Source organism: Pantherophis guttatus, chromosome 11 (genome assembly GCF_059756535.1).
Source record: "Pantherophis guttatus breed Tessera chromosome 11, ASM5975653v1, whole genome shotgun sequence".
NCBI classification, from domain to species: domain Eukaryota; kingdom Metazoa; phylum Chordata; class Lepidosauria; order Squamata; family Colubridae; genus Pantherophis; species Pantherophis guttatus.
Window position 1 is genome coordinate 263 of NC_142073.1, and position 7,946 is coordinate 8,208.

Consider the following 7,946-nt stretch of genomic DNA (forward strand, 5'->3'; position numbering starts at 1 on the left):
ACCCTAACCCTAACCCTAACCCTAAAACTAACCCTAACCCTAACCCTAAAACTAACCCTAACCCTAAAACTAACCCTAAAACTAACCCTAAAACTAACCCTAACCCTAAAACTAACCCTAACCCTAACCCTAACCCTAACCCTAAAACTAACCCTAACCCTAAAACTAACCCTAAAACTAACCCTAAAACTAACCCTAACCCTAAAACTAACCCTAACCCTAAAACTAACCCTAACCCTAAAACTAACCCTAAAACTAACCCTAAAACTAACCCTAACCCTAAAACTAACCCTAAAACTAACCCTAACCCTAAAACTAACCCTAAAACTAACCCTAAAACTAACCCTAACCCTAAAACTAACCCTAAAACTAACCCTAAAACTAACCCTAAAACTAACCCTAACCCTAAAAACTAACCCTAACCCTAAAACTAACCCTAAAACTAAAACTAACCCTAAAACTAAAACTAACCCTAAAACTAAAACTAACCCTAAAACTAAAACTAAAACTAACCCTAAAACTAAAACTAACCCTAAAACTAAAACTAACCCTAAAACTAACCCTAACCCTAACCCTAAAACTAACCCTAAAACTAACCCTAACCCTAACCCTAAAACTAACCCTAAAACTAACCCTAACCCTAAAACTAACCCTAAAACTAACCCTAACCCTAAAACTAACCCTAAAACTAACCCTAACCCTAAAACTAACCCTAAAACTAACCCTAAAACTAACCCTAAAACTAACCCTAACCCTAAAACTAACCCTAAAACTAACCCTAAAACTAACCCTAAAACTAACCCTAACCCTAAAACTAACCCTAACCCTAAAACTAACCCTAACCCTAAAACTAACCCTAACCCTAAAACTAACCCTAAAACTAAAACTAACCCTAAAACTAAAACTAAAACTAACCCTAAAACTAAAACTAACCCTAAAACTAAAACTAAAACTAAAACTAACCCTAAAACTAACCCTAAAACTAACCCTAAAACTAACCCTAAAACTAACCCTAACCCTAAAACTAAAACTAAAACTAAAACTAAAACTAAAACTAAAACTAAAACTAAAACTAAAACTAAAATGCTATTAAAAAGGGTTGTTTTTTTTTTCCCTGAGTGCTATTCCTTCTTGGACCACAGGAGGGCACTGTTTTCTCTAGGGTTGCGGAACTGCCACAGAAGAATCTTAAAATGCCATCGAAAAGGTGTATTTCTTTTTCTGGCTGCGATACCTATTTTGACCACAGGACGGCACAATTTTCTGCACCTTAGCCATAACTTTCAAGTCACGGGACGGAAAACTGTGCCCTCGTGTGGCCAAAACAGGTATCTCGGCCGCAAAAAGAAAGAAACCTTTTCAATGGCATTTTAAGATTCTTCTGTGCCCGTTCCGCAACCCTGGAAAAAACAGTGCCCTCCTGTGGTCCAACAAGGAATAGCATAACAACCCTAAAACTCCGTTTAAAAAGTATCTTTCTTTTTGGGGCTGCGATACCTATTTTGACCACAGGAGGGCACAATTTTCTGCACCTTAGCGATCACTTTAAAGTCATGGCACGGAAAACTGTGCCCTCGTGTGGCCAAAACGGGTACTGTGGCTGCAAAAAGAAACCCTTTTAATGGGATTTTAAGGTTATTATCCTGTATCTTTATTGTTAACGTCTTATTAATATTTATTAAAGCGACGGGAGGCCCCTTTGCTGCAACACAGGAACTGAAAAAGAAATCTCGCTTCAAAAGCCTTAACCGGAGTTAAGGAGGCCTGTGATGGCCTATTGATATTAATAAAGTTTTAATAATAAAGAATAACAACGCTAAAACTCCATTTAAAAAGTTTCTTTCTTTTCGTTGCTGCGATCCCTGCTTGGACCCTTAGGAAGAACGAAGGAAGTAGGAGGAGAGACAGGAAGGAACAGAAGGGGAGAAGAAAGGTTGGAGTAAAGGTAAAGGTTTACCCAGAGCAGCCCTGAAAAAGTAAAAATGAAAAATGAAAGTTAAAAGGTCGTTTTTTACCAACGGCGATGGGGGTTGGACAGGAGACGGACGGAAAGTTGCGCTGACGCTGGGAAGGTCGCTCCGAGAAGCGCTGGTACGGAAAAAATCGGCGACCGTGCTTTTTCTGCCTGCTATTCCTTCTTGGACCACAGGAGGGCACTGTTTTCTCCAGGGTTGCGGAACGGGCACAGAAGAATCTTAAAATGCCATCGAAAAGGTTTCTTTCTTTTTGGGGCTGCGATACCTGCTTTGACCACAGGAGGACACAATTTTCTGCACGTTAGCGATAACTTTGAAGTCATGGGACGGAAAACTGTGCCCTCGTGTGGCCAAAACGGGTACTGTGGCTGCAAAAAGAAACCCTTTTAATGGGATTTTAAGGTTATTATCCTGTACCTTTATTATTAACGTCTTATTAATATTTATTAAAGCGACGGGAGACCCCTTTGCTGCAACACAGGAACTGGAAAAGAAATCCCGCTTCAAAAGCCTTAACCGGAGTTAAGGAGGCCTGTGATGGCCCATTGATATTAATAAAGTTTTAATAATAAAAAATAACAACCCTAAAATTCCATTTAAAAAGTTTCTTTCTTTTGGTTGCTGCGATCCCTGCTTGGACCGCAGGATAGCGCTGTTTTTCGTCAACCTTAGCGTGGAGGCCGTTGTAGACCTTTTGACCTCAGGTTAAGGCTTTTGAAGCAGGATTCTTTCTTTTTGCCTGTTATACAGAATAATAATCTTTAAATGCTATTAAAAAGGGTTTTTTTCTTTTTTTGTGTGGCTGCTATTCCTCCTTGGACCACAGGAGGGCACTGTTTTCTGTCCCTTAGCGATAGCTTTGAAGGTATCGAGATATTACTTTATCGTGGTGGTAGGCTGTGAGGAGAACCCTAACCCTAACCCTAACCCCGACCTTTGACCCCGACCTTTGACACCCCCTGACCTTTGACCTTTGACCTTTGACCTTTGACCTCTGCCTCCCAGCGATTTACCTCCTTGCAGCAAGCAACAAGAAGAAACAGCCCATTTCAGCTTCAGCACAGCCTAATTAGCACAACTTGATTGGATCCGCAGCCCAACTCTCAGCTGTTTTGCCTGGCCTCTGCTGCTTGCTGCGAAGAGGTCAATGGCTGGGAACAATTTTTTTTTTGTGCTACTCAAGCTATGTTGAAAATAAAAATGAAAGTAAAGCAGGCTATTTTGCTGTAACGAGGCAAAATTGCTGAGAGGAAGAGGCAGATTTCTTTTTCTTGTTTTCCTCACCAAAAAAGGTAGGTGCATCTTATAGTCCAGAGCATCTTATACTCCAAAAATTACAGTATATGCCGTTCGTCTCCCTGATAAGACGACTGTCTTATCAGGGAGACTGTGGCAGGCTACAGGCAATCTTCTCCGCAGCGTAAGAAGACAGAAGGATGCGTTGAATTTGACACTACCGATTTCCCTACGAAGCCTCTGCAACAGCACTTGCCCGCAAAACCCCCAGATTACAAGACTGGGGCTATTCATTTTAGAAAAAGAGCCACGTGCTGAGGTGCAGACGTGAAGGGGAGGATGCCGTTCTCTCCCTCAAAACAGCAGTCCTAACGGATCAGGACAGGCCAAAGAAAGTCTTTCCTCAAGAAATTAGCGTTAACGTACAGAATCTGCTTCCGTGGGGACCAGGTGATGGCCACCGACCTCAATGCACTGAAAGGAGGGACGATGGAGGGGACTGTTTGTCATGAGGCTACGTGCTGCCTGGGGCGATGAGGGCTAGATGCTTGAGCTGAAGGAGGCTTTCCTGTCCTACTTCTTGGGCTTTCAACCGGTCCGATGGAAAGCAAAATCCGAGCGGGCTTTAACTGAGTAAGAGGGTCAAGACTGCCGCTGGAGATTCGGAGGGCAAAGGAGCCCGGGGGGCCTAGCGGAAGAGGTGGTGGAGGACGGAGGCGGTCCCTCTGACTAGGGACGGGTGCAGGGAGGAGAATGGGACCGAGGGGCCGGTCCTTGGAAGTGGATGGCTGCAACCGGTAAGCGAATGGGGTTCCCGCGCTTTTGAATATTTCAATTTACTGAGAAGAAACAGCTACGGTATCTTATATAAGCCGTAAGCAGGTGATGGGTCCAGCTGAAAAATCTACATGGACAAAAATGTGTAAACTGCAAAATACAGGTATAATTTTATTTACGGTTTAATATAGTATTAACAATGATAGGCAATCTGGCCTGACTATTTGCACTGAAATATGAACAACTCCTTCTCTCAAAGTATATCCCCAAAGGACGGCTATCAGGGAGATATGCCGGTACTGGTCTGTCCCTCGTGATCGCTTTAGAGGTGCGATTGGCCTCTGCCTTGAAAGATCCTGGATCCCGGGGTCTCCCCGGTTGCTGTGTCACAGCTGGATACGCACGGATTGGTGCGTGAAGGGCCACGTGTTCCTGGGATGGCGTGGAGTACTTGTACTGCTTGCCACAGAATTCACAGGTATAGTTGCCTGTTTCTACAAAGTAAGAAAACAATTTTCAGAAGGAGAAAAGGTTTTCCCAAAAACCCTTGACCCAAACGTGGATCTCAATTCAGAGCGTAGCAGGCTAGACGTTTCCCACGTGACCTCGTGAGATGAGTTCCAAGTTTTCTTGACCGAGGGGGCCCTGGGCGCCCACCTTCGTGTTAACTGTTTCCTCTGTTTTGCCCCAGCTCTCTTTCCTGGAGAGAGGCTGAAAAGACACGGCTGCTACAGAGGCTAGACTTCCTTTTGCAGAAGTAGCGTTTGGGAGTGGGCTGTATAAACCGTCGCAGACAGCAAAGGCCAAGTCGTGCTCTCATCAGCGCTTACGAGGGGTATCATCTCAGATCATGATCTATTTCTAGTTTTAATATCGCTCCCCACCCTCAATTTCACCCTATTCCCGAAGAAAACATGGTAACGTACTTTTTTTTATCCCAGAGGACAATACTTAGACGATATCTTCCCCTTTAATGAAGAGCTCTTTGTGAATTCTAAAATTAAGTCATGAGAAATGCAAGTGGAATGTTTTTCCTAGGTCTGAATATAATTATAAATTATAAATAACGTGCGCTTAATTCCTTCTCTTTGCAATAAAGTATTTACATCTAAATACTTTGGCCAAATTGGATTGTTTTAACCAGATGCTTATAAAAGTATGTAACGTTAAGCGAGAATAATTTTATAATTCCCCGACTCAACCGTGTTTGTTTCTTCTCTATGTCAAACGTGGAAGATTAATTTTTTGGTTTACTTAGGAGTGCTATTTGCAAGCAGGTTGCTTGTCTCCTGACGGATGGCCGCAGTCCGAGTTCGAGCTGTTGCTTTGCGTGCAAAAGGTCCGGGTTCACCCCTGCGTTTCCAGGGAAGGGCTGGGAAAAACCCCTCTGCTTGAACGGATGTTCAGAGCCCTGCAGCCGGTCCGTGCCGATAGTCGTGGGACAGATGGACCGACGAGCAGACCTGATACCGAGCGGCTTTCGGGCATCCTGGGAGTTATTCTGCCTGCTACGCCTTGGAAAACCTAGCGGTTGCTATCGGTGCTCCTTAAACAAACCCCGGTGAAAGATACATCCGAGGAAGATTTTCCGACGTCACCAGCCGTGCCCAGAGGAATGGAGTCCGGGTCCTGCACGGGCAAAGAATGTGCTCTTTCTGTTGGACTAGTGAGAGCTTCCTGCCTTTGCCAGAAACGCTCCATCCCTGGCTTGGGCCTGAAACCTCAGCTCTGAAACGCTGAAAGCTAGTTAATGACTTAAGTTGCAAACTCGGTCAATCGTACTTGGACTGATCTTCTGAAAGGGCTGGGGCTCCTCTTCTTTCACCTCCTCCTTGGCAATCGTTGCTTGGTCGTAGGGGTCTGCGAGAGGAGAGAGAGAGCTGATCGGGGCGTGTGGAAACGCCTCCCTGGCTTTATCCCTCGGGACCTGCTCTCATCCTTAGTCTTAAATAGACTAACATACATTTCACACGTGTATAGTATTTTTACTGAATATATTTTTCTTGATAATCTCCCTATTAAAGTGACTAATAATAAGATGTGTGTTTCCAATTCGGGATATAAAATTTGCACTTATTATTTCTTTTTAAAGTATGACAACTTGATTGCAAAAAACTGCAGTCGTTCTTAACAAGAGTCAGACTACTTCCAAAAAGCAACACGACCGGCCTACCTCTACCAAGAGGCCCCGAGACTCTCCTATCCACCAAACAGGCGCTCTTTCTCCCGACGGAGTGGATTAATCTCTGCACACACCCACGGGTGCTTCAAACTGCAACACGGCAGGGCTTCCGGCTCCATTCTCTATCCGTTGAGCATTCGCCCGAATGCTCCTCGGTCAAAGACTTCCTAAAGGGTTGGAATCATTGAGCCAGAAGTTTCTATTGGCTGAAACTTTATTGCCAAAAGTTGTATGGTATTATGTCTCTAAACTAGCTGGGTATATGTAGATAAGCGCACACACAACAACAACAACATTCTAATGGTTTCCCTTGGATTTTGATTTTTTGCATCACCCAATGGTGTCAACGGCCCTGCACAAAAGCTCCCCTCCCGAGCTTCTTTCCATAAAATGCAGGCCGGGGTTACCTGCGAAGAGCTCTAAGCGATAACTAAAGGTCCTGAGAACGGGTGCCGGAGCCTGCAGGCTTGCCTGCCCCGTGCCTCCTTTCCCTTCCCTTGGGAGGAGATGGGAAGCTCTAGTCCCGTGATGGTGAACTTGTGGCATGCGGAGCCATATTGGTGGGCATGCGAGTATTGCCCTAGCTCAACTCCAGCGGGCATGCACATGCTGACCAACTGATTCCGGTCCCACCGGAAGTCAGGAAACGAGACGAAACGAAACCCTAACCCTAAACCCTAAAGGATTGAACTGGAAAGGGAAACGACAGGAGAGAGGGGAAGGGAGAACGGAGGACAGGAGAGAACAGGAGAAAGAAGAAAGGGGAAAGGAGAGGAAGAAAAGGGAGGGGAAAGAGGAGTAGAGGAGTGGGGGAAGGGAAGGGGAAGTAGGAAAGAGAAGGAGAGGAAGAACAAAGGAAGAACGAAGGAAGTAGGAGGAGAGGAAGGAAAAGAAGGGGAGAAGAAAAGTTGGAATAAAGGTAAAGGGTAAAAGAGCAGCCCTGAAAACCTGCTATTCCCTCTTGGACCACTGGATGGCACTGTTTTCTCCAGGGTTGCGGAACTGGCACGGAAGAATAACTTCAATACGTACAGATAACAATCTTAAAATGTCATCGAAAAGGTTTCTTTCTTTTTGTGGCTGCTATACCTGCTTTGACCACAGGATGGCACAATTTTCTGCACGTTAGCGATAACTTTGAAGTCATGGGACGGAAAACTGTGCCCTCGTGTGGCCAAAACAGGTACTGCGGCTGCAAAAAGAAACCCTTTTAATGGGATTTTAAGGTTATTATCCTGTACCTTTATTATTAACGTCTTATTAATATTTATTATAGCAACGGGAGGCCCGTTTGGTGCAACACAGGAACTGGAAAAGAAATCTCGTTTCAAAAGCCTTAACCGAAGTTAAGAAGGCCTGAGAGGCCTATTAATATTATTAAAGTTTTAATAATAAAGAATAACAACCCTACAACTCCATTTAAAAAGTTTTTCTTTTGGTTGCTGCGATCCCTGCTTGGACCGCACGATGGCTGTTACAGATGAAAATACCTAACCTGATATCTGTAAATATGTGTGCTTGTTTATATGTCATTGTGTGATGTCATTGTGTCACTTACCATTGGTTAGTACTTACCATTAGCCCCGCCTTCTCTGTATATATGTTCTTGCTCCTCCCAGATTAGTGCCTGTCTAATTGTGTTCCTGAGGAAGAAAAGAAATAAATATTACTATTACAAGAAAGCCTACAGTCTCTTATATATGGGCCTAACCAGGATAACCAAACTAGCAACAAATTGGTAGCAAGAGGATGGTTTGGTAGGCCCAACCGAACAT

The 7,946-nt window shown here is 44.2% G+C and overlaps 1 long non-coding RNA gene across 1 annotated transcript; it reads right to left on the minus strand.

Annotated features, from left to right (window-relative positions):
* Positions 1-4,135: 4,135 nt before the first annotated feature.
* LOC132712544 (uncharacterized) lies at positions 4,136-7,236 on the minus strand. Its single transcript, XR_015729572.1, has 2 exons — positions 6,163-7,236; positions 4,136-5,849 (listed from the first exon to the last, which is right to left on the minus strand). It is a non-coding gene; the product is annotated as an uncharacterized LOC132712544 (long non-coding RNA).
* Positions 7,237-7,946: the final 710 nt, after the last annotated feature.